The 27,783-nt window shown below is 42.7% G+C and overlaps 1 long non-coding RNA gene across 1 annotated transcript; it reads right to left on the bottom strand.

The window, feature by feature from the left end:
• Nucleotides 1-971: 971 nt before the first annotated feature.
• Gm36222 lies at nt 972-25,824 on the bottom strand. Its single transcript, XR_389330.3, has 5 exons — nt 25,680-25,824; nt 18,925-19,160; nt 16,428-16,492; nt 5,102-5,208; nt 972-2,751 (listed from the first exon to the last, which is right to left on the bottom strand). It is a non-coding gene; the product is annotated as a predicted gene, 36222 (long non-coding RNA).
• Nucleotides 25,825-27,783: the final 1,959 nt, after the last annotated feature.

Below are 27,783 nucleotides of genomic sequence, written 5' to 3'. Positions count from 1 at the left end.
GAGATGAAAGAGTATCTTTTAGATGTGACAGGGCTACTCGCTCATGAACTCAATAGCTGCTGTGGTTGCCTGCACAGGACACGCACAAGATCCAGTCAGGTAACAGTCTAACATGGAAGGGTAGGCTCATGAGTTTTCACCTCTAGCTGAGGTGACATTGACAGGTGATGGTTTCTGGGAGTGAGGGGTCAATCTTCACTAGGGGTGTGGTTTCTGGCAGGTAAGCCAAACTCCACTGGATGGCCCTATGCTCATGGGTACTTGGGCAGCAAACTGGACTCAGTGGCTTCTATTTAAAAGGAGGGGATCTGAAGTTAGGAGTGCATGAGTATGGAATCTTGCAGGAGTTGGGGTGGAGTGGAGGGCTATCATCAAAGTACATTATATGTATGTATGAAATTCTCAAGGGATTAAGAAAATATTATATTTAAAACATTAATCAGTCTGTGTGTGTAGGCATAAAGTCTGTGATCCCAGCACTTGAGAAGCAGGGGAATGGGGAGTCTAAGATGAGCCTTAGCTACTTAGCAAGTTTGAGGCTAGCTTGAGTTTCATGAGACTCTGTCTCAAAAACCAAAACCCAACCAAAATAAACAAATGAAAAGAGTCATGAAATACTTGGTCTGAGTTCTTGAATGTAATTGTTAAAATTTGATAGTGTTTATACATGCAATAATAGTTACAAATTGAAATTAAAAGCTAAGGAAAAATTGACTCAGCAACTTTCAATGAATTGAGAATTAATTAAGAGCAAGCCCCTGAAACAAAGCAGCAATTCAAAACACAGTAATAAGAAAAAACATATTAGCATCTAACAACAAATATCAGCTGTGTTTAAAGAACTTCATTTTTGAAAAGGAAAGTAAAATTATAGACAAAAAACAATAATAATGAACTACTAATAATAAACTACATATCAGATAATATGTATTTAATGGCATATATTGCATACTAAATGCTAAAATAAAAATTGCTTTTGCTAGAACAAGTTATTAATACCTAGCAAATCTATGTGAATATATCTTTGCTTTTCTGAGTTTAGGTTTTGTCTGCAAGTATTCATACCATTTAGAATAAAGAAAAATGAGAGTATAAAATAGAAATAGGATAGATCATTATCACATGGAAATATGGAATTCCAGAACAGATAAGCCATATGGAAATCAATAAAATGGATACCAGGTAAGTACAAAAATTAATATACAGTATCTGAAGAAAAATTAATTTTTTACAATGTTGTGGCTTGAATGTAAAATGTCCTTTGCAGGCTCATGTATCCGAGCACTTGGCCTCTGGCTGATGGAGCTGTTTTGCAGGGTTGAGAAATCTTTGGAGGTTAGGGACTATATAGTAGAAGTAGGTCGGTAGAAGTAGACCTCGAGGGTTACACACCCCCACTTCTGGCTCCCATCTGCCTCTCTCTGCTTTCCATTTGCATGATGCCTCTTCTGCAAATGACCCTGCCCTGCCATGCATTCTTCACCACGATGACTGATGAGCCCTTGATGGGAACTAGGAACACTTCTGCCAGGCATTTTGTCATAATGATGGACAGACAGACACACATACACACATGCAGGCACTTGCACACACATATACTGGCACATACACATATTCACACACATGCATGCAATTACACACTGGTACACATGCACAGGTATGCATGGTGTGCAAGCACTTGCACACACACACAATGTCTAGAAGTAACAAAAACCTAGCCTTTAGGTAAAACTTACATGCCTTTTTAAAACGGAAAGAAACAGGAGATTAGAATAAAGGATTTGCAAGAACACTTACATGAAACTAAAACAATGTTGAGGACAGAACTCAATTTCTTTAAAAATACCCTGAAACTGCTTAAACATATCAAAGAGAAGGTAGTTTCAGTGGAGAGTTAACGAGACAGTACTGCAATAGCGCGGGAGGAGCCTGGGTTGGCACTGTGGCTTTCCAAAGACCCAGGCTCTTTTGCTACATCTGTCTTTGCGTACTGCTCCCAACCTCATGGCCCAAACTGTCTCACCTCCACATTTAAACAACAGTTCAGAAGAGATCAGGTCCTTGCTTTAGGGACACATCCTAGATAAAGTAGGACACAGATCCTGTGCTCACATCTCATTGGCTAGAACTTAGTCACGTGGCTACTGGCAGACAGACTGGGAAGTAGAATCTTTGTTTAGTGGGAATGTGCCCCTGTAAAATTCCAGTTCAATGGAAGAAAGGAAGAATGGTCCCAAGAAACAGGCAACGTCTGTTACTATGAGGACTCAGAGATGGAAAATGAATGAAAAACAAATAAATAAAAACGAAAGGAAAGGACATGACCGCTCCTAGGTAGGGTGGAGGAGAAAGTTTATTATAAATATGTGGGAAAGCATAGGCAGAGGTAGACACATCTGGGGGAGTCCAGAGTGGTCCTGACCCCAAACCATGAGGGGTTGGGGAGGGAGAGAGGGCAACCAAGTACTGCAGCCAGGAGGTACAAAAGGATAAAAAAGCAGGTAGCCAAAATGTCTGGGGTATATAGGGAAGAGCCTCTGGGGGTGGGGGAAGGGCAGCCAAGTCCTAGGCTGGAGAGTTAAGGGTAGAGGGTGGCATATGACAACCATACCCCGTAACAGATAGAGACTGAGGGATGCTGGGAGAATCCGGATTTGAAATGTCACAGAAAAAGATGAAACACACCAGAGCAGGTCCTCGTGACTTCTCAAGACTGCTGAACGCTGCTCCACGTGGTCAGTGAGGCCTGTGCTATTGAGATGGGAGAGAGAAGAGGGTCCCATGATAATTGTACAGGCCACATATGTCAAAAGCTCTTAGAGACAGAATTGACTTGAGGTTTATCTGAGAAGTGGTATCCATTGTGAAAGCAATTTCTAGAAATTCGCAAGCATCCCTGTCTCGAGGAAAGCTGCAGTTTCTGAGAGAAATTGCTAGGCAGGGTACTTGTGAGGCTGCGGTGAGGCGTGGTGTAAGTGCTGGGCGTGGTTCAGAGGAGCAGTTGGGGATGGGAATAGCAGATGGCAAGTTTAGTTTGACTGCAGAATATAAGGCTGTCCTAGCACAGGTGAGACAGTCTGTGAAATTAAGGACAACCACCTTGGAATAGTATAAACAACAAAGATTTAACATACTTTAGAAATTGTGTTGTAGCTTTCCATGAGCTCAATTCTCTTTCCAACTATGAATTAAATGTAGTATTTCCACTAGACAGGCAGCAAGGCAGAGGGTTATTAATTTGCTCAGGGTCACACACACAGTACACAGTTAATCTGGGATTTGAAGCTAGGCATTTGGGCAGATGCTTTTGGGTGTGTTTGCTGTGTTATCTTCATGACATTGTATAAAGAAGGGACACTGCCTTGTATTAATCCCATAAAGATGTCTTACATCTAATTATGTGTATATGTATGGCTCTCTCTCTCTCTCTGTGTATGCGCGTGTGCACTCGCACATGCGCATAGGAGTTCAAAGGTAGGCTACATGCTTGTCACATGCAAAGCCCAGGCTACAATAAGAACTGAAACATGAGTTAGCTGAGAGTGTTACCCTTTCTTAGAAATGGGAACAAAACACCCATGGAAGGAGTTACAGAGACAAAATTTGGAGCTGTGACGAAAGGATGGACCATCTAGTGATTGCCATATGCAGGGATCCATCCCATAATCAGCTTCCAAATGCTGACACCATTGCATACACTAGCAAGATTTTGCTGAAAGGACCCTGATATAGCTGTCTCTTGTGAGACTATGCCAGGGCCTAGCAAACACAGAAGTGGATGATCACAGTCAGCTATTGGATGGGTCACACGGCCCCCAATGGAGGAGCTAGAGAAATTACCCAAGGAGCTAAAGGGAACTGCAACCCTATAGGTGGAACAACAATATGAACTAAGCAGTACCCCGGAGCTCTTGTCTTTAGCTGCATATGTATCAAAAGATGGCCTAGTCGGCCATCACTGCAAAGAGAGACCCATTGGACTTGCAAACTTTATATGCCCCAGTACAGGGGAACGCCAGGGCCAAAAAGGGGGAGTGGGTGGGTAGGGGATTGGGGGGGGTGGGTATGGGGGACCTTTGGGATAGCATTGAAAATGTAAACGAGGAAAAATACCTAATAAAAAAATTAAAAAAAAAAAAGAGTGGGGAGGTGGGAGGGGGAAGGGGACAGGGGAAGAAATAACAGCTTCATGAACTGAGTGACCTGCAACAAAGTACATCACACCAGAGTCCACAGGGTTGGGACTAACCGGTCTAACCAGATGCTTCCCCTTTCCCTACATGCTCAGTCTGTGTGGGCTCTTGGCAAGGTGCTAGGAACCTTTACTTATGCAATCTTCTATGCCTTCTTGTTGTATCTGTTAAACTGCTATCCTCTTCTCTCCGCAGCCAGGTACATATCCTTTAAGGGTTTTTTCCTGATTAAATTTGTTCTTTAGCAATTTCACACATGTAAATAGCACATTCTCCTTTCTCCCTCCCCCTCCCCCTCTCCCCCTCCCCCCTCCCCCCCATCTCCCTCCTATCCTGTTATCCCCATCTCTGTCCCACATTCATTTCTTTTTATTTTGGTTTACAACCCACTGATCTTAGCCAGGAGTTTCTGTGTGGTGACAAGTTTGGAACTCTCCAGTAGGCTCGCTGTCAGGTACTGGAGGAAAGGCAGTGATTATCCCCTCCCCCAGAATCCATTTGTAAGCAAGCGTTCTGCTGGGAGGATTAGGACCCCATGTGGATCCCTTGATCTGTGATTGGCTCCATGGCTATAATTGAATATGAATATGACTACAGTCTTTGGAAAAATCTAATTGTAGCATTTAAACCATTAGTCCAGGCAGTTATATTAGCTTAGTGGGAAGGAAATAATTGCTCAAAGAAACACTCTGGTGTTTCATAAGCCCCAGAGGACCAGACCAAAGCGCGGCACCATGATAGGAAGGCAGTGAGGAAATGACAGACTCGCTCCGGAGAGCAAGTTGGTATTGGTTCAGTGACTGTCTCATGAGGTCCAGCCTTGGGTTCAGACTTTCTGAGACTGTTGAGCCAACCAGCTGATCCAGACACTTAAACAATACATGTGAGATGTCATCGTTCCCACTCACCGAGTTCCTGTGTGTGACTCTTTGATTTCCTTGAGACCACCGGCATAGACATTCTGAGAACTGGGTTTAGGGCAGAAGTTCATGGTTAGAATGGTCTGCCTGGGGACCTGTGTTTAGAGATATAGTTACATAGGAGAATCAGTAAAGATGGGGGCTCATACTTTGTTCAGTTTGATTTTGACTTCTTATTCACTTCATTGACATATGCAATGACTCTGTGTATTGGCTAGTTTTGTGTCAACCTGACACAGCTGGAGTTATCACAGAGAAAGGAGCTTCAGGTGAGGAAATGCCTCCATGAGATCCAACTGTAAGGCATTTTCTCAATTAGTGATCAAGGGGGAAAGGCCCCTTGTGGGTGGGACCATCTCTGGGCTGGCAGTCTTGGGTTCTATAAGAGAGCAGGCTGAGCAAGCCAGGGGAAGCAAACCAGTAAGGAACATCCCTCCATGGCCTCTGCATCAGCTCCTGCTCCCTGACCTGCTTGAGTTCCAGTCCTGACTTCCTTTGGTGATGAACAGCAGTATGGAAGTGTAAGCTGAATAAACCCTTTCCTCCCCAACTGCTTCTTGGTCATGATGTTTGTGCAGGAATAGAAACCCTGACTAACACACTCTGCTTTAAAGTAAATAAGAAAATAGTTTCTTTTGAGCTAACTGTGAGAGATTGTGACCTGCAAAACATAGATTCATGTTACCATGAATGACACATTCCATCATGGAGGAAGTAATACTAACTTGTATTGTCACATGGTGCTTGTGACACATCTCTTGCTGGTGCTTGTGAACTCCGTCAAAATAATTTTGAGGGGCTGGAGAGGTGGCTCAGCAGTTAAGAGCACTTGTTGCTCTTTTGAGAACCTATATTCTATTCCCAGCATCTACATGGTAGCTCACAACCATCTATATATAACACACTTCCAGTGGATCTGAAGCCTTTTACTGGCCTCTGCAGGCATGGTGTTTAGGTGGGGCACATATGTGCATGCAGGTAAAACACCCATACATACAAAATAAAATAAAACAACCTGAAAAAGTTCAGATCTAAAAAATTTCAGACAAACGTTTGATATAGAAGATAAGACAAGTTATTTGCAGAATAAAATAGAACATAAGCTTGGGACACGAGAGTGGACGGTGGCCCCGGAGACCACTGTCCAGATCTACATTCTGGGTAGGTTTTATACTATGTTGTGAGTTTTCTCTAAAACACGTAGCTTTTCCTGAGGAACTCTGTGCTGTCTAGGTTATCGGCAGGCCTGATTGGATTGGCACTCTAGGAGGAAAGAATGCTATGTCCTTGTTCTTCATTAGAAAGTCCCTGGTTACACAGTTGTCTCCCAAGGCTTCCGGAACCACATTTAGATAGTTATCCACTAGAGATTGTGCAGGCACTTCAGGATTTCACACCTTCTAGACCAGAGAGATATGACTGAGGTCCCTTTCTTCTGACCAGTAAACAGCTTTGCTGTTTTAGTCCTTTGTTTTACAGGCTGTGGAGCACGAGGAAGGAGTTCAGCACCAATGCCCTTTGATCCTTCAACCATCTAAATGCCTAACATAGTCACAGACAAAGGAAGTCATAAATCAAGACTAAACATAGGAGCAGGTGTGTGGTAGGTGCGCTACAGCAAATTGGGGAAACATTGTGAATGGCTTCAAATATTATGTCTTAGCTTTGGGTTTGTGGAGGCTCAGAGTCTACTAAGCTTAGCAATTCATTTACATAGTAGTCATGAGACTATAAGATTGGATACAAAAGTTAAGGTAAATCTCTATTACTGGGCCTAAAATAGGCCAAGAGTATTTAGCTACTAAGGTTGTAAGATCTGTGATGTAAATTTGGCTTCATCAGAGGACTTCAGTTCATACTCCTAACAGCCATGTGACCTTGAATAATGGCATACTCCTTAGGCCCCAGTTTCCCTGTCTATAAAATGAGAATAAGAGCCTCTCCCTCTTGCTCAGAGGGCTACAGGGACATATAAAGCAATGAACACATAAAAGTGCTCAAAACACTAGGCATTGTCTTCAAGATTATCACTTCTAGGTGATCAAGGGTGGGTTTCGTTGACACTAGAGTCTAACTGACTGTGTCATCCCTTCAGAAACAACTTGGAGAAAATAGCACAGGATATAAGGATTGAAGCCTGAAGAGTGTGGCTTAGGGAATCTTGCCCGCTTCCCACCCCATCAGCTAGAAAAACGGTTCTCAACCTTCCTAATGCTGCTAACCCTTAATTGTAGTTCCTCATGTTGTGGTGACTGACTCCCAACCATAACATTATTTTCATTTGCTACTTCATGATCATAATTTGGCTAGTGGTGTGAATTGTTATGCTGAGGCTGGTGTTTTCTGATGGTCGTAGGTGACCCTGGTGAAGGCTGATCCACACCCTCTTGAGAAGGGGTCGAGACCCACAGGTTGAGAACCACTGAGCTAGCGAGCCACAGTGTATGGGTAAAATTGCTACCACCTATGTATCTTACACGAGCATTTACAAACACATTCTACATGAGGTTCATCTTGGTTGCTGAAGCCAGAGTCAGTGCCAGGAAAGCCGTTTGAGCTATTAATGGGTGTTACTTAACAGAAATTTCTTCCTGGAGTGTCACCAGCGGTCCAGATATCCCCTTACATGTCTCAGGATGACCCAACACTGAAGAGTGTGAGGTAGATGAAGGTTCACGATGATACAGGTCATTAACACAACGAATTACGAGAGTTCCTTCCAATTGAAGGGGGTACATTTTCCTAGTGTTTCCCTATGAGACCACTTTACATTGGAAGGCAGATTCCCCATGATATCCCTGCTAAGACCTTAGTCACATAAAGTCACCCAGAATAAGTCAGGGGAAAGATTTGTCTCTTCAGAGTCCAGAGTTCAACCCTCTAACAGGACTGTTAACCACAGCCAATAGACATTCAGTTGCCATCCTGCGGATCATCACAGACACAGGCCAATGGATAATGCATGGAATGACAGATACGGCAATGGTTAACATATGAATCCAAAGTGTGCTGTTAGAGCAGTCAGCCCTTCGTCTCGCTTTAGTCACAGGCTTCTAATTATCGACGCAACAGTCAGACAGAATCTCTGCAATGTGCACCCAGAGAGAATGTTTACAATTTCCAGTGATTACAGAAAGTACAATGGGCTTTTTCCCACCAACACTCTTTCTCCTCTAGGTACTTTACACCCATTCCCTGCTAATCACTAACACAAATTTACAGAACTCAGACTTCCCTGCACACCAGCAGATAAACAAATAGTTCTACAGAATGGTTAGTGACTCAGAAGGGCCCCAAAGACAAGGAACTCAGACTTCCTGTCAGGCAAATACCAGAAACTCAAATTAGTGCAAAAAGAACCTGAACAGCTCAAATAGACTCCAAACTGACCTGGAAATAGACGGTGAGGTTCAGATTGTACCGGTCACAGAAAACTTAACGAAGGTCAGAACTCAGGGCCCACTTTGTCTGAACATTTGTTTCTCTACTCTACTAAATAGTGGTAGAAAGCAGCTAACAGGCCAACATGAAAGCGTAAGAAAAAAAAATCCTTGGAACAAGAGTGAGCCCCATCCCTAACCCAGAAGCTATCTCTAACTGATAACCACCCACAAAGTGAAAATTAGGTTTTTTTCCAGTGGAGTCTCACTGTATATAAACCCCACTTTAGGGCAGGCCCTATGCCCAGCAATAGATGGCTAACACAAAGCAAACTCAATGACAATTTTGGAGGATTTTTTTTTTCTGGGGTGGGGGGGTACAGGCTCAGGTCTCATAATGCTTTTTCTGGACCTTTTATTCTTTTCCAGTCTTTTGTTTTCATGTTATGACTTCTGATTATATGTCTTCAATGGAATTTCTGTGTGCAAGTCTGTGTGTTTACGTACCTCTGTTTGCATTTCTTGTGCTTTTTCTTTGACTCTTTTCTGCTTGTTTTGTCTGAGTCTGGTTTTTTTATTTTATTAACTTAATTTAATTTTATATTCTTGAGTGTTTTCTAATGAGTAAGTCAGAGACCAGATCTTTTGGGTTCAGACTCCATCTTAGAGAACCTGACCTTAGGTTAAACTCACATTAACTAACAGGCCAGAACCTAGCACCAGTTTGCAGGTTGTTCCCCTATAAGTCTGAACCCCCAGGTTACAAGCCCGCCCCTGACACTTCACTTCCTAGCAATCACCAATCAGGAGGAAAGCAGAAGTTAAGTTTATGTTTTGGGCCCCAGCACCAGCCAATAATGTTAAAGGTCATAATGGCCCCCCAATCAGGTGTGTATCAGGCTAGATACCACTTCTTGTCTCTATTAATGCTTGTCTGAAGCTGGGCTGGGGGCTCCACCTTCCCATCCTGCTGTGTCACGGTTGACAGGGGGGCCCAAGTTTGGGCTTCTAATAAAGAGACCCTAATGCGATTGCATAAGAATCGGTTCCTTGGTGGTCTTTTGGGGTTCACAAACGTTCACAACAAAAGAGAAAGAAAGTGTGGATTTGAAAGAGTAGGGAAATGGGGAGGATACTGGAAGAGTTAGGGGAGGGGATACCATGATCAGAACAATTTGTATTAAAAAAAAGCTAATTTCAATTAAAAAAAAAAAAAGTAAACTCAGAGACTGGAGAGATGGTTCAGCTGCTAAGAGCATTGGCTGTTCGTGAGATGCCCTGAGTTTGATTCCCAGCCCCCACACGGCAGCTCACAGACCATCTGTAACCCCAGTTCCTCCATGAGCACTGTATGCTTTAGTGCTAAGACATACATGTAGACAGATCTCTTCTATACATTAGATACATAAATATTTTTTAAGTAAAAAAAAAAATTCCCTTGGGTGATTACAAAAGATGCTTGAGACTCTTCCATTTTCCCTGTCCTCCTAGGGCCAACTCGCTGGGGTGACAGAGGTCTCCAATGAAGCCTTCATCCTGGGTTCTCTTGTTGAATTTGCAACTGCAGCTTTAGGGCAAAAGCCAGTGAAAGAGCAGGCAACGGTTAAAAGCAGAAAAAAGAGATTAATCAAAGTGGTTACATAAGAAAGAAGAGACTGTGGCTCTAGTGACCCAAGTCCATTTTGGGGTACTGACACAACATTTTAGGTTTCAGTAGAGGAAGACCTGGGGCAGGAGAACAAGAAGTACATAGGACTAAGCTGTCCTGGTCAGGGTATCCGCTGTTCTATCATTGGCTCAGCTCCTGTTCTACGAGGAGGTTCAGTGAAATCCTTTATGCTTGAGAAGTTCTCCTATCCAGTGCTACAGCCTCACTCTCAGGGATAATTTCCTATAAGGGGGAAGGGGACTAGATGTTCCTCAAATCCAAGGTAACTGCAGGTTTAAATGTAGCCTTAAATGGCATGAAACTGAGCGATCAACATGCCTACAAGGAGAATCTGACCTAAGGCAGGTACAAAATGCAGGAAGAGATGCCAGGCTGTTACTCTGGCTTCTATTTCCTTCTGGTCTCAAGTGAGGAGTGAGTGCCATTTAGCTAAACAAACAAACAAACAAACAAACAAACAAAAACATAAAAAAAACCCTGTCCCTAAGTACCTGTTATAAATGCATGATGAACAATCCAGACTGTGGGGCCTGTGTGTCTGTGTACCTATGGCAAGGCCTCGGGGTAGGAATGTGAGACACATAAACTAATCCTGAACAGTTTTGGAGATCCTGGATTGTATCACAGGACAGGGCACCAGAACACTTTGGAAAACATTTATAAGTGCTTTGTCTGTAATTGGATGTAAATCTGAGATGTGACACCAGCATATTTTCATTTAGTAGATGTGTCTAAATAAATTGATCCACCTTGTCTAAATTGGTGTGGGTATCTGCACTCATTAGTATTTTTCTGTCTCTTGGTCGATTTTTTTTTTCCCCAAGCCTGGTGTCAGTCCAGGCACACGTTTGTTTCAAATGCGTTTCTGATTGATTTTCTGCCTAACAACTGACAACTTAACTTTTCAGCAGGAGGCCTGAGCTCAGGGCCCTTTTTAATACTTCACAGCAGTAATGCGATCCTGACAGACCCTGGAGGGGAACAATTGGCTTTCTGTGCTGGGAAAGACAGTATAGGATTTGGTTCTCAGACACACGCTGACTTGTTCCATGTGGACTACATTATTGTAAATTGGGGGTAGGGAAGAGGGTAGTTGCTTTTATGAGAAGGCCAGGACTTAATTCTATGATTGATTATTGTCTCATTTGTAATTGGAAGGAGTTCTGTCCCCACTTGAATTTACTGATTTACAGAAGTTCTTAGTGAAAGCTGTCCCATAATCTACTTGGTTCCTTGGGTAATTTTCCAAAAGTCCAATCCATGAACAGTACTGAGCTGTAACAGGCTTCCAGAGGCAGAAAACTGCTTAGTGTCTGTTTTCGTCCTTATGAGTGTCTGCCATGCTTTACACAGCTTTGACTCTATGGTTAATTCTAGGAGGTTTCTCTACCGAGCAATTGTGTTTGGATTGGAATTGACATGTGGGTCATTTCAGAGAGATGGGTAAACCTCTAAGCCAATCAAAAGAATTTCCCTGATATTGATCTCAAATATCAAATCCCCAGCTGTTAGCAAGAGCGTTATCTGCTGTGCTTCTAACTTACCACAGTTCAGGGACCCTTAACTTGATAGTCAGAGCGTCTCTGTAAGTGGCATATGGGATTCCAGTTGCTTTGTCTGTTGATAAATTCACTGTGATATGGATTCTCAGTAGTAGCAGACCCAGGGGCATCTGCACAGTGGTGAGCTCACATTAGCTGGAATCAGTGGGTGTGCATACCGAAGTCTAATATGCCATTTTTGTCGGTTTGCTCAGGCTGTTTTCTTGAGTGGTTTTTCTTGAGTCTAGAAGCTCTCAGTCTCTTCCTTTTTCCCACATTCAAGTATTCTAAAAGCTGCTTACGTTTTCATGTGAAATCCTCCCTAGATACTTTGACCCTTGGAGCCTTTTCTGTTTCTCATCTCTAAATGTATTTACGATTGTATCACTAACTCCATTCATACTATGCTTTCATGTATTTTCCTTATTAATTTGTACACACTGGTTTGCCCTCATTCCTCTACAGATCTATGAGGGCAAGGACATCATCTCATGTCATCCTTACAGCCATTTCTCTTGCCAGCATTTAATCTGGTCCCAAACATCTACAGACAGTAAACACTTCTTTCATAAAACAAAACAAAAGAAAACAAGACACTGCCAAAGCCTTTCAAAACGGCCAGTCTGTATGTAAGCCATTCTCAGTGAACAACATGATTAAGAAATCAACACTTTTGCAGGCTTGCTTGTGCATTCGTGTAGAAAAGGATGGCATAGATAAGGTTAGGGAGAATGATAGCGAATGAATTTCATTTCACGTGGTTGGTTCCATTCACGAAGTCCTTTAGATGAGATATAAGGTAGCGGAGAAAAAGGCAGAAAATCATGAGATATTTCAAAGGAGAGAGTCTGCCATTTGGAATTGGAAGAGGAGAAAGCAGCAGGAGAGTGGGCAAGTATCACAGAGATAGTAACTGCAGGAAGTAGCCACACCTCTGCCACAGAGATAGAAACTGCAGGAAGTAGCCACACCTCTGCCACAGAGATAGAAACTGCAGAAAGTAGCCACACCTCTACCACAGAGATAGAAACTGCAGAAAGTAGCCACACCTCTACCACAGAGATAGAAACTGCAGAAAGTAGCCACACCTCTACCACAGAGATAGAAACTGCAGAAAGTAGCCACACCTCTGCCACCAGATGAACTGAGGGAGGCGGGTCAATGAAAATGTAAATGTGGAGAAGAAGGCATGTGGAGCTGCACGTAGATGTCCAGGGAAAGGCAGTGCTGGTATTATGGGTGCTGGTGTGGTATCTGCGCAGTCAGGGCTGGAGACATTCCAAAGAGACACTTGTTCCTGTCCTTTATGCCACTGGACCATGGAAACAATGGACACCCCCAAATTGACACTTTCCTAGGAACACCATGTTGGGAGACAGGAAAGGAGGGAGCCTTTGTGCTTGTCAAAGAATTGCATTTGTCCCCCCCCCCCAAAGGAATTTCACAGCATATCTGACCACTTAGCAAGAAAGACTAGACGAAAGATGATTCAACAATGAGCAGTCTCCCGTGGCTGGTTCTGTTTGACTTCATGATCCTCTTTCAAACCTAAGCCTTATCTTAGAGCCCCAGATAGACTAGGGGTCAGTAGGCCCCTTTGGTGGTCTCTCCTTTAACATGGCCAATTTCCTTTCCTACTTTTCACTCATACCTCTCACTGGTATATTGAAAGTGTGTGGCTGAGTCGACGTTGCTGGGAATCCCAGAGCTCAGGCCTTTATCCTAAAACTTCAGGTAACACTGAGAGGGCAAGCCTTCCAGCGTCTTGTAGCCCTCACGGGGGAAGGGTATAATTGGGAACCGCCTATCCTGACAAAGTAAAGCAAAGCAAAGTGGATTTGGGCGGACCGCAATAGGGAATATTGCCTTCCTACTTCATGACAGGGAAGGAGGGTGATGATGATGGAAACAAATCCAAAGAGACACAGGTAGGGGACACATAGCTCCTTAGTGTTGGCCAGAACTCAGAAGGCGGAAGTTACATGAGTTTTGCTGAGGTCCAGCCTGGGCAAAAGCCTTAGACCTTTTTATGTTCTGAAGGTAGAATCCCATAGTTGATCGATGGGGCTTCCATCAGTTGTATCGTGCACATGGTCCTTGTTCTCTGGTTTCCAATGTTTGTAGATGTAGGTGCAAAGGCAAACCATCTTGAATGTTATGATAACTTGAAAGCGCTGTGAGTGGTTAAATCAAATGCTCTCCTTCCCTAAAACTAAGGCCCTGTTGACACCCCTAATGGCTGAATCCAGCAGGGAAAGCCACTCATGGATGTATGTGATTGTTTCTTTCTACTGACTCATCTACTTCATATAGACCCCAGAAGGAACTCATTCTCTGTTAACATAAGTTGACAATAAAATAAAAATCTCAACCCTCAAAATGCACATTTTGTGAATATTTAAGTGAGATTGAGCATATTGGGTGTTTCTGGGTGGTAACTCACAGTGAGTAGACAGATATTAATGGACTCTTATGCTCACAGATGATTCCATTTACACAGAACACAGTGCCGACCTCCAGGCACCCTCTGCATCCTCAAGCTGTAGGCTAGTTCTCTTCTTGGAGAAATTACAATGAAGGCCTATGTAGTGCCCATTTTCTACTGTGAAAATTCAGCCTGACTTTCTCCTGCTGTGGAATTGGTCTAATGCAACTTATGTTAATTCGGTCCCCCAAATTATACAGGAATCTGCGCATCTACAGGTAAAACACTGAGAGACCCTGTCCCCAGTTGGTTCTGATTGGTAAGTAAAGTTGGCAGGTGGCCAATGCCTAGGGAGACAGAGGTGGGACTTTTAGGATGCCCAGACAAGCGACAGGGAGAGAGAGAGAGAGAAAGAGAGAGAGAGAGAGAGAGAGAGAGAGAGAGAGAGAGAGAGAGAGAACTGATATGCTGGGAAAGGAGTAACAACCATGCTGAGAAGACAGGACAGAGAGATAGTCCACATGTAAGAGATGGTGAAGAACAGCTCCAGACCCCCCCCCCCCCAAACTGGGTCTAGGACAATAATGATAGAATATAGACTTTAGTAAATAATAACTCAGGGATTATCGGAGGGGAGGTGTTAGCTATGTGGAGGTTTGGGAGAGGCCCAACCATTGAGCTATTTAAGACGTATTAAAATATAAGGGTGTGTGTGTGTGTGTGTGTGTGTGTGTGTGTGTCTTTCATTCAGGAACTCAGAACATTGGGGCAGGTAGCCAGAAATGCACCGCCACCACTGCTGGGCCAATTTGAACAAGATTACTTGACAATGGCAACATTCTCCTCTTTCCCTCATGGTTGATTTTATTTTATTTTATTTTTTTTTATTTTTCTGTTTCTTTGAGACAAGGTCTCCTTACTATAGCCCAGACTGTCCTGAAACTCATCGTGTAGTCTAAGCTGGCCCTGAACTCACAGAGATATACCTGCCTCCCAGGTGTGTGTGTCTCTATACTCAGGCCAGGGTTGAAATGTTGATGTAATGTTCCGACTGACTGTCAGTGAAAGTCATGGATAGAACACTATTTCCTTCCACAGATTGAATTATTTAGCTCCTGTAACTGCAAACATGTATGTTTTTATTGTTTGTCGTTTTGTATCTAGGAAAGCTGAAACAGAGCAGTCAAACAGAGCTTGCCAAGTGAAATGGCAGACTCAAGCCCAGCCTTAGAATCTGTGTACACAACACTGCAAAACTGTGTGTGCAAGACTGACACATGGGACCCTGTGTGCTAACACAAATCAGCTGTGAGCAGAGCGAGCGGGTGTTACAACAGTACTGCCAAAACCTATCAGTTATGTGGTGACTTCAATGAGAACATCTCCCACTGACTCAGGTGTCTGAATACTTGGTCCGTCTTTGGTTTAAGTTTATGAGGTATGGCCTTGTTGGAGGAAGTACATCATTGGGGGTGGGCTTTATGGCTCTCAGCTTCCTGCCCCAGCCACCATGTCTGCTGCCTGCTGCCTCTACTCTGCATCAAGAGCTCTTATCCCTCTGGAACCTTAAACCCAAGTAAATCCTTTCTTCTGTAAGTGGTTTTTATCTTGGTGTTTTGTCTCAGGAGCAGATAAATACCAGCACACATTCCTTCCTAGGAATGTTCAGTGTGTTTACATTTCAGGTGCCCTGTAAGGTACGAAGACTGTTGTTACCTCTTGGGATTCTCACTTTAAGATCTCTCTCTCTCTCTCTCTCTCTCTCTCTCTCTCTCTCTCTCTCACACACACACACACACACACACACACACACACACACACACACTCTGATGGAGGGTTAAGAATCCATCTGTGCTGGAGTTTTATAACCTATAACCAATATCTGGCTTCTCCATGCTCTTTTCCTATAGGCTATCCTAGACTAAATTATGACATGATCCTTTCTAATACAATAACCCCAAAAGAATATAGAAGTCAGATATTCCCTTTTGTTTTGGTTTTTCTTTTGAAGGATTTCCTGCCCATCATCCTGTCTGTGACAGCCCAGTAGCCCAGGCTGGCTGGGAACTCACAGAGGTTGGCCTGCCCCTGCCTCCCACTTGCTGAACTTAAAGGCATGCACCACCACATCTGGGCATCCAGGTGTTAAAGGGGAAGCTCTTTCATTAAGGCTCCAAGCATGCTACTCCTTTCCAATGTTCTTCCACTTTGAGGCCTACTAAGAACTAAGGCCTCCCATGGTCAAGATCCCCTGTCTCCTGATAAAGCTTCATTCTGAAGGGTAATTTTGTATTTGCACCTTTCCTGAATGAAGCAGCCCATCGATCAGCACCGACTCTTCTCTCTGCATCAGTCATCATATGCCTAGGGATAAAGAGAAGGAGTTGGAGAACATGAAGGGTTAACTGCACTGTTTAAGTGGGTCTGTGCTAGGTACTCTGAGATCATGCCAGCTAGATCGCATCAGAGCCAGTTTTTAGGACAGAGGTTTAGTGTCGCAGAAACACCAGCCACATGCTCTGTTCATTGACAAAGCTGACAACTGGGGCCATAGATATTTAAGCTGACTTTCTAGCCACTGTCAACACGTTGTATTTCTTTAGTAATTATTCAGGGATACTGAATATTTCAGATCTTAAGAAACAATCCAGAAATGAAGTCTTTGTTCTTATTTAGCTTTGAATTTGTTTCTTGGTCATGGCACAGGCTGCAGCCGTAACTCTCGCCAGAGCCCCTGGCTCCTCTCCTTGGCTCCTTAGTCTCGCTCTATCATTCCTTTGCTGGTCTTACTAACTCAGGTTTCATTTACAACATTACCTATTCGAGTTGTGGACATCATTGACTTGGATTTTCAAATCACATTTCCTGCAACTCTGCTCAAGGCAATCTTATTTTCCAGCAGAACAATCATGCATTTTCAGAGAGCGGTCATAAATATTGAAGAGTTAGCTGCTGGCCAATTTAAAGGAGAAAGGGGTGGAGGAGGCTCCTTCAGATTTCTTTCTGATTTCATTGTGGCTGAGTAAGCTGTTTGGAAAAGGTCACAACTGAAAACAGGATCAGGAAGAGTGCTAAGGGGGAGTATCTGCAGGTGTGCTTGTACATGTGTGTGTACATGTGCGTGTGCTCATGTGTGTGCATATGTGTGTGTATGTGCATATTTCTTCAAGTGTAAGAGAAATGGTAAATGAAAAGATGAGAACAAGGACAACAGAGAACTTTCCCCTAATACTGTCCAGTTGTTCTGTGACAGGTCTACCAATTAGCCAAGGGGGGATTGAGTCTTTCTCTACTTGGCTTTTTGGTCATTTGTGTTTTTCTTATAGCCACAAACAAGCTCTTACATACAAAGTTATAATATATATATTATATATTATATATATATATATATATATATATAATAAGACCATTGTAAAACATATGAATCCATTATAGTACTTAAAAAAAATGAAGTGGGACTCATTAATACATGTATAATAGCCATGCCAATCCATTTTTTTTACATTCAAACTTACTTTTTCCCCATATCACCATGGGCTAGGTGTTGGTAATGCCAATATGTGTGTCTCCTTGCACACACATATTGTTCTCTGTTGTTGTTCAGAGAACAGTATGTCTCTGAACAGAGTCTTGGTGCAGACTCTCCCTATCTCACCACTATCTCCTTAGCCACACTCTTCTTCTTGGGTATATAGTTTTCCTTTCTGCATTAATTCCAAACAGGGCTTCACTCAACACATTTATTTTCTTTTCTGGAATTGGAAAAAGGTGCTTCAGCTGGTAGGCAAAGGAAAAAGGGCACATCTCTTCCATTTACTCTCTCAATGGGTCTCTTTTTCACAAAACCTGTACAACTGTACGCACTTGATTATAAATCACAAGATATCTGTAAGGTCTGAAACAGCTTACTCAGTCACAGTGAAATCAGAAAGAAATCTGAAGGAGCCTCCTCCATCCCTTTCTCCTGGAAAGCATCTTTTAACACTGCTCATGACCGGTGGATAATTGCTGAGTTTTAACCCTCCCAGGAAATCAAGGGACGTTTTGTGATTCCCCTCTTGTCCACTGGGCAGCAGTTTGCTCTCCTTTATCATCTTACTGTTTCCTTTGAAAACAGCCGAATTTAGCTGCTTGAGGTAAAGTTATAATTAAAACAAAACAACAAAAAAAGCCCATCACTGCCTCTCTCACTGACAATAGGCCGCTGATCTCATTTGTATTATTGGTATGCAATGAGATGGCACTGCCCAGTCACTTTGGATTAGAACAGTCTTCATGCATATCTGTAGTGTTTCTCAGAGGGTGCCCAGTAAGATTATGTCTCCATTCCTTACATTGGTGGCCTGCTTAATAATACACTTTGTCTGGGTCCTACTTTCTTGCTGCATGTGTGGTTTATCTAAGTAAGCAAGCCCCGTGTGCCTCGTGTACTTAGCTCTGAGGCCCTGACTGATAGTCAGCTCTGTTTTGCGATGAGTTTGCTTCTTACATACTTTGTCATCCTGAGGATATCCCAGGCTCCCCTCCACAGTACCTACTCTTAGTATGACACCAGAGATATGTTTACTTACAAGGGAGCTACTTATCAAACTGACACTGTAGCACAAAGAACATCCTAATAGCCTTTTCTGAGAATTGATCCCAGTAGCATTTTGTATAATAGTGGAGTTTTATTTCTACAGTTCAGGATTCTTCTTGCAGTTCTTTCTGAGACATTTTTTATTTTTGAACCAAGAGCTTCAAGTATTAATTTTTTATTCCTGACTGCAACCTCCATAGCTGGTCATTCATCTCACCTTGACTCCAGGGCTGTGGTGGAATCTCTCTTCTTGTCTATGTGATTCCATCCTGACTCCTGCATCAGGTTGAAACTGAGAGTTAGGATCGATGAAGCCCAGGGACAGAGGTGATTCCAGGTGTCTTGGGCAATCTTGTCTGTGGCCTGATGGTTCTGGTGTTCTCCACAGGGAGCCGGGGCTGCCTTCTTCCAGAACCATGTAATTTGCTTTTCCCCATCACTGTTTCCTGCCAACTGTAATTATAGAAATCTGATTAGACACTCATCTAAGACAGGCGTTCGCCCACTGCCTTTCAAATCCATTTCTTTTGTCATTACAGAGATGAGACCACAAGGAGGAAAGGATGGTAACTTACCCAACTGCTCTTTCGGATGCAGAGCATCCCAGCTGAGGAGGATGAAGATTCCCTTAGTCTTGCCCGAGCTAGTATCTCGCCGGCAAGAATTCACTTGGACAACAGGATCCTTCTATGGCAAAGCTTTTATTGCTTCAACATAAGGAAGACCCCGAACCCGGAAAATGGCGCTGCTTATATAGCCTGCAGCGTGACGTTTCAGCACCTGATGTGGCATGACAGCAACTGATTAGTTGCTCGCCCATCACCCCATTACTACGCCCGAAGATGGGCAGTGACTGGGCGTGAATTTACTCTTGCATTTTCGCATAAAGCTTGTTTACTAGTTAGGCGCAGTGGAAGCCAGCGCCATCTTATAATGGCGATTGCTCACGGCACGGCTCTCCACACCTTAGGGCTGATCTCGTAGGCAAACGGGCAAACCGTCTACTGCTGAGCCATACCCTGGCCCCATGGTTGTTTTTTTAGGATCATTAATAGATGATGGGTGATACAACATTTAGGATTTGCTTACTTGGTGCTTTACAAGCCTGATAAGGAGACATCATATATAAGATGATGATGATGAAATTATTCTTCTTTGGCCAGAGCAATGCTATCGCTTCCAGCTAGTCCTCCTCAGACTATGTAAATGGTGACTGTCTAGTTTGCAGTCTTGAGTCTCAGCTAGTCTTGGATGCAAGACAATGTCATGTGGCCCTTCTACCATTTGCAGTATCTTTATTGGTTTGGGAATTGTGCACAGGCCAGTTCTCATATGAGTTGGGAATTTCTCTTTCCTTCCCCCTGCTTTGTCCCAAGTTGCTGTCTCTCTTCTGCCCTGCTGCTTCTTCCTCTCTCTCATGTCTCCTTTTAGGATCTGTCTCTCTTGCAGGAAGGGAGTCATCTTATGGGGGTAAAGCTTGGAGCATTTCTTTTTTCTTATGTGTGTGTGTTTATGAACTCTTTCCAAGTTTCCAGCACAGTAGCATCTAGAATGTAATAAGAGTTCAGTAAATGCCTGCTGACTAAACCAAGCACAGGGAATGGATCCAGGCATTGCCATGCTAACACAGACACTGACATTTGTGTAAGTGCACCTTTTGCGTGTGTGCATCATTCACGCCCACTTGTCTTTTGCAAGCTGATGTTACAGCTGCATTCACCAACAAAAACTGGGATGCTTACATTTAGATTTAGAAATATGAATTTCATATGCATATGCAGTCAGAGGTGACAAAAGTAAATTGTTTACTCTCTGCTATGCCCCAAGACAAAAACGAGCAATTAATACAAGTGAGGAAAGCAGGAATTCAGTCCAGACTCTGTCAGCAAAACCCTGTGATTGCTTATGCTCCAGGGACCGTCTTTTCCTCCTTTGTAAAATGAGACCACAGTCAACTCCCTACACTGTCTTCATCGAATTATCAAATGACTCTATGATCTTTAACGAACAAGGGGCAAGCTTTTAAAATTCCCCTTCATAACAATTTCCAGTCTTCTCTAAACAAGGGACATCTGGAACACACAGCGGCCAGTGTGACTGTTTGTACTGCTCACCTTGTGGGCTTTCAAATCACCTGCATTAGAAAGTGTGATTCCCACGCTTGCACTGTTTGCTGTTGATATTGAAAAGCTGAGAGGGCCAGACAAGCAGAAATTGTAATCCACAATTTGTTTCTTAAAGGAGAGAGGAATGTCCTCGTGTCATGGAATTTGAAAACACCTAGAGACCGCTGGACTCTAGCCATTTGCAATTAACCAATCTTTTATTTAGGCTGCAGCTGTCTTCGGTTCCCAAGTTCTGATCTGGGACTGAGGCCCAGCTTAAAGAGGAGGAGGGCTTTGAAGGGCGAAGGTCACAGTGTACTTTTTAGATGGGAGCTTTCACAGGTACTAGAGAACAGCTGGATCTTTTACATTCCTAGAATTCCCGCCATGGTCATGACAGACAGCTTCAGCGTGTCCCAGGGCTAGCCTCAAATCTAAGATGGAGCCCTCTGCTGCTCCACTCGTTCTGATTTTTTTGTCGGACAAATCTTTACTCAGTCCTTCCTGGTTCAATCCGAGTCTCCATTCTCGTTTCCAGCTCCCTTGTCTGCCCCACTCACAAGGAGTTTCCAGATGGTGTCTTCTTTAAGGTTTGAGGCGCCTTTCCATAAGCAATCTTTACCTTCCTTCCTCCCACATACAGCATGTTTCCGGCACACGTGGCCTTTAAAATTTTCTAATAAGGTTTAAAAAAAATACTAGTAGATGGTATCGATTTGTCCTAGCACTAATAGTTTGTTCAGGGAGAGTGTGACTGCCTTGTTTTTAAGTCCCAAGAACCTTTGTTACTCTCTCAGTGGAAATCTGCTTTGAAAGGACAACAGAGGCCAGCAGGTTCCTTTAGTCAATGTGGATCACCACAGGAGATAATGGCCCAGTGTTTGTTAGGCAAAGGCTGGGCTGCTTTTTTGGATTTCCCCATTTTATATATCCCAGTCTGGGGCTTCAGGGAGGGATGACCTGGGCTGCATTTTCTGCCATGGACTGATGCTGTTCACAGTGTTAATGTTGCTAGTTGAGAAGACCACTAGCACAACTGTTAAGTCAAAAATGAAGCAAGCTTTAATGAAATACTCACCAGGATGATGGACACTGAACAAGACCATCTCGGGATTCCTAGAAAATGGCCGCATATTGCGGAGGCTTATAAGACAAACCCATAAGGCATGTACTTCCTACCAGGTCCAATCAGGGGCAAATATGTATCTTGATGTACTTCCTGCCTGAGTACGTCCAATCAGGAGCAAGAATACATCGTGATGTTTTCCTCTTCACATACCGCCTGCCTTTATGTGATGAAGCGCATTTGGTGCAGTTGGGTCAAACAAACTTGTTTAGGGGAGTAGAATCACGCGCCTTGTTATCTTCCGTAAACAGTAGACTCCCCCATTTCAGGGAGCATCTGTTCTTGGGTAAGGGGGTTTACTGGCTACAGGCATTTTTGTTTTATAGATCCCTTAGGCACGGTAATTAAAATTTAAAACATAACGTTGCATCTCAACAGCTGTGAAACCGGCATGGCCCATCTTGTTTTGCAGGATGAAAGCTTTGCTGACTGTGTTAAGGGATGCTTCTTCTGGTCCTTCAGAGAACACCTGCCACTCAAATGGAAGCAGGAAACTGAAACAAGATGCAACTGGCCTCACACTAAGAATCAGGTTTTGGTGAGATTACACTGCCAGGTCTCATTCTATGACTGACTTCTGCATAGATCCACGTTGGACCACCATCGCCACCACAGTCATCAGCATCATCACCAGATCTCCACTTCAGGGTAATTAATCAATAACAAGGTGTCACCCTTGCCCTTTTACCACCCTAATGTCCTCACGTGCTTATTTTCCAGAGTGCTATGACCAAAATTTCATGACAAAATTAAAGTAATATTTATTAAATTATTATGTACATATACACCTATATATCTTATATTATGTACATACATATAAATATATAAAATTTAGATATACATGAATTCATTTTATCTCCCAACAACTTTATAAAATCTATATTTTAACTACACTTTACCTATCTAGAAATTGAAGGTGTAAGATTAAGTTACCTATCCAAAGTCATCCAGAGGACACATTCTGACTCAGTCAGATTCATAAGAATCAGTTGGAAATACTTCCATTTGAAGTTTAAGTGAATTTGTCATATACAAACATTCAAAAATATCATCTTGTATAATAACTATAATCCTAAACTTTTTCCCTGTGAATTAGCTGAAGTCAAATCAGAAATAGATTCATTATGAACTTGGTTTCTCTCACATATGAAGTTGGTGCAGACTGTTTGATCAAAGCTCCCAAGCTCTCCTGAGGTGGCTGGGTGGGGGAGGGAAGGAAGCCCGTGCTGGACTTGGTAACGCTGCCAATCTCTGTGTTATAGCTGGAGAAAACCCAGAGCACTTGAGTGAATTAGTTCACTCATTCATTACTACATCCATAATTGAAAGCTAGGAGCCCAGCATTCTCACCCCAAAAAATCTAAATCTCTTACTGGTTCTTAGAGATCCTTCTGCCTGAAACTGTATGGAATTAATAAACTCCTGTAGGTCAGCCTGGTACACTAAAGTTTAGGCTTCTGCACTCTTGCATGGTAATTTAGATCATTAACAATACAGGAAGAGACAAGAAGCCATGACATAGTCACACCCCTTTCCTTTATTAAAAGCAGATTCTCACTGTGTAGCCCTGGCTGGCCTCGAACTCACAGAGTTCTGCCTTACTCTGTCTCCCCAGTTCAGGGATTAAAGGCAAGTTCCACCATGCCTGGTTCATCTTCACACTCGATATCTTGCTTCATAGCATACCACTTGCTACTACTTACTCTTTCTAAACAACAGAGAACACAATGTCTACCTCCTCCCTCTCAGGGGTCTACACAAGGGAACAACAGTTGTGATTAAGACTGTGATTGTTTCCACTTATATGTAGTACTCTGACCTGGAAGACAGAAGGAATCTGGTTAAACCCACAGAGCTTGCTGAAGGAGGAATCTTTCCTAATCTAACATTTCTGTTATGATGGAGTGGGTTTTCATGATTCAGCCTTTAGAAATAATTTGAGGAAAGAAATTCCATCACTCTAGTGCAAAAAGCTAGAACTAGTAACATTAAATTATTATTTAGTATTGTTTTGCATAGTGAATTAAGTACTTATAAATTGGTGGTATAAAATGGTGCTCTAAATAATTTATCTCCTCCAGTTTTAACCCTCTTATCAACCGCCTTGAGTCAGGTCCAGACAAAGATAAAGAAGTTGACTATCATTCCTGGAAAAATGAAGGGTAGTAGAAATTCCCAGGCATATCTGCTCAGCCTTTGTGGATAGTAGCTTGGGAAAGAGAGCAGCTGTGCTTACACAGGACTGCTTTCAGGATCAGGTTCCTGAGAGTGCTGCCCTGGCTCTCTGTGGCATCCCCTGCTCTCTGTTTGACCTGTGCCTTGGTAGGAGGAGGCTATGCTAAATGAAGACAGCTATACCTCCCAGCTTTGTCCATGGGTGTACACACAGCTTTGAGGCCAAGCTCAGCAACTTTAAATACTGGTGTTCTTCCAAGAGATTTACAGTACAACCTTGGGCTCTGTCCTGGTCTCCCACACAGAGGTCCCCAGTCTCCTGACATCTAGCTTTCCTGCCTCAGTTCTTGCATCCAAAAGCTTCTCTCCTGGAGATGGTGATTTTGAGAATACATTTCCTTGTCATCCATGTTTCTTAGGATTGTTCTCATTTGGTAAGCTGGATAGATCCCAACTCAACTTTCCGTTCTGTGAAACATCTCAGGGTACATACTATTTTAAGGAAGATAGATTATATGTGCATTGCTATGTACTTAAATGAGCTTGCTATCTTTATTTCAAGGCTGTTAAATCATCATTTTTAGTTGCTTCATAATAGCCACCCTCCCCCATCCCTTCTTCTAGAATTGGCTAAAGGAATCTTCTTATTTATTCCTAGAGCATCAAGTCAGGCTTATGCACAGGAGAAAAGCTCTGACTTGTCAAATGTGTCCATATACAAATCCTGTCCCCTATGCCCGTGTGTGTGTGTGTGTGTGTGTGTGTGTGTGTGTGTGTGTGCGTGCACAATATGTTAACCTATTATCCAGGATTTCTTTTGAGTCAGTCTTAGCCCATGTCTACAGAACCTCTTGAAAAAAAATTTTTTTAAACATTTTAAGGAGTCAGAGAGATTAGAATAAAGTTATATATCAGAAGAGGAGGAGAGAGATCTTAGGTAGTGAGAATCTGGGTAAATGTCATTGCCTGGAAATGAATGACCAAAGCTTGAAAGGAAGGCTGTAGAACTAAATAGACATCCTCCCCATGTGCAGTGAAGCTGAGAGACAAGTAAGTTTTGTTCACTCCCAGAATGCGAATGTTAGAATACCTGGTGGTGGGATGTTTAAGGGGTTTAGCTAAAAAATGCAGTAAATGTTGTAGTCAAGGTTGAGACATACCGTGGTAAAGTAGTGAGGCCCTACTGTAAAGTTTCTCTCTGCCAAGCTAGTTTATGTAACCAGACCACATACACAGTAGCAAGCCCACTCCAAGCAAAGGAAGTTAAGTTTTTTTTTTTTGTTTGTTTGTTTTTTGATTTTAACATTCTGTCTCTCTAGTTGCGTTTTTGGTATTTAGAATTTGTCTGAATTTGCCTAAAGTCTGAAGATCAAATCAAAGACTCTTGTTGTAAACTTCAAAGTGGGCCTGAGGGAGAAATACTGGTCTCTCCCATTGAACGAGGGTGACCAGGTGTAGAGAGAGCCGTGAGCACAAGCAACAGATAAGCCAGACACATTCTGTTTGAGGTCACTGGCAGTCCTATGTCTCATGCAGTTGCAAAGCTACAGTTAAGCAGGAGCTAACCTGTTTCAGGGAAGTTCCAGGTGGAGGACTGCTTCTGTGCCTGCTTGTGAGCGCATGTGTGTATGCAGTGCAGGAACAGGTCCAGTCATGTCACCAGCTTCTCTTTTGAGTTTTATAGGACGTCATTTTGTTGGACCTTGTTCTCCACGCGTTATTTTCTGAGATTCAGAAATCAATCTACTAAACAGGAAGTGTTTCTCTTTCTCATTTTTGTTCCCCTAAAGCTGAGATCTCCTGGTTTGCCAACCAGGGACTCTTTTTATGCCATAGGGAAATTAGTTAACCGACTCAGTCATATTTTGCCATAAATGGCAACATGAGCTGTCTCGGGTGTATTTTTAGTTACTGGATTAGTCTTAGAATGTGAGGCCTGCACTGTGGGAAAGAATGACATGACCTTAGTAAGATGTGAACCCTACTTTATATCACCATGGTAACTACTTGATCATCCATCCCAAAGTGCATACTTGGAATCCAAAGGGATGAGGGGAATCGGCATAGCATCTCTACTGGGCAGGCATCAACATCAAACTGTGGTGTTTTTTTTATATGAACCATGTATGGACTAGAGGGCAAAAATGCTTATAGGACAAAGATGTATTTTGGCAGAAAATAGAAACTTACTCTGGTCTTTAAAGTTTGTTATTGTAGGAATGTAGTCTGAAGAACTGCTCAGTAGAGATAAAAATACGATGAAAACTGCAGCACTCCCAAGGTGTCAATCAAGAAGCAGACCGTGCAGAACACATTATACCTGTACCTTCACTGCACTCAAAATGTGCTCTCTAGCACCCAGCATTCCTTTGTTACTGAGTAGTTATCTACATTGGCATCCCATTTCCTTAATATGCTTAGTAACTAAATTTCAGGAAAATATTTTAGCATAAAAATTCAACTGTGAATTATTTGCAAAGAAGCGTTCAAATCAATCCCATAATGGAGGGACTCTGGATGTGGAAGACATTTTTTTGTCTTTCATGTAGACCATTTCTTGTTAGGGAGTACACTCTGCTTTCATGATGAATCTGCACAGTGTCGCATATCTTAAGGTCCAGTTTTCTTTTCTTTTCTTTTCTAAAAAAATCTCAACAACAGGAAGAGATGCTAAAAGGATAAATGAGAAGTTCTGTAGGCTTCAAGGATTATAGAAATTTTAATCAGTGATGGATCCATTGACTCGGTTGACTGCATTCCACCTCATGGTTTAATTGTACTCTTTGTAGGCATTCATGTATGGTTGATGGGTGAGACCATTTTCATTATGGAGGGCCTTGATTTCTATACAAGGGAGAAGTGCAGCCCTTAACACATGCTGTAGGATGAACTAGGAGTACCTTCCATTCAGAAAGCAGAAGTGCTGGACAGTTCCCTCCCCCTCCCCCCCTTCCCGCCAAGAGTACTGAGGAATCAAGAACATGCCCAAGATGTCCAGGGTCAGCAGAATAGTAAGGATCATGGCACTGTGATCTTGGTCAAATTTCTTCTTTCATTCTTCATCCATTTCAGATTGAAAATGGTATTTTGAAAATGTTCAGCCAATCCTGGTATGTTTTGGAAATGTGGTTCGATTATAAAACATTTGAATTAGGAACTTTTGAAACAATATCAACAATTTCTGGAGTAAACTGGAAACAAACTTCCTAAATCTATGCTCGGGTCATACTAACATAGAATTTAACACACTCATCACAAGACACACAGGTTTTTCTTAGGATTCATCTTGGTACAAGGTATAGTTGCTGGTGTGGTGTGGTGTGTGTGTGTATGTGTACGTGTATACATGCACACTGTAGGTATGTTCATACATGTGTATGCATGTATATGGGGGCCGGAGATCAATGTTGAGCATTGTTCCCAATCGTTCTGTACCTAACATTTCTAGGTAGGATGTTTCATTGAACCCAGTGCTCACTGATTTAGTTGGACTGACTGGTCAGCAAACTCAAGGAATCTTCCTGTCCCTGACTCCCAGTTCTAGTATTACTGGTTCTCTAACATCTAGATCTTTCTCTAGGTGCTTGGTTTTCAAACTCAGATCCCCATACTCACACAGCCAGTACCAAGCCCCCTCTAAGCATCTTCAAGCATCATCTCTAAGTCCCCT

The sequence above is a fragment of the Mus musculus genome, chromosome 5 (assembly GCF_000001635.26).
Source record: "Mus musculus strain C57BL/6J chromosome 5, GRCm38.p6 C57BL/6J".
Classification (NCBI taxonomy): domain Eukaryota; kingdom Metazoa; phylum Chordata; class Mammalia; order Rodentia; family Muridae; genus Mus; species Mus musculus.
The sequence above is the reverse complement of the archived record's forward strand: the minus strand, read 5'-3'. Positions and strand labels throughout refer to the sequence as shown.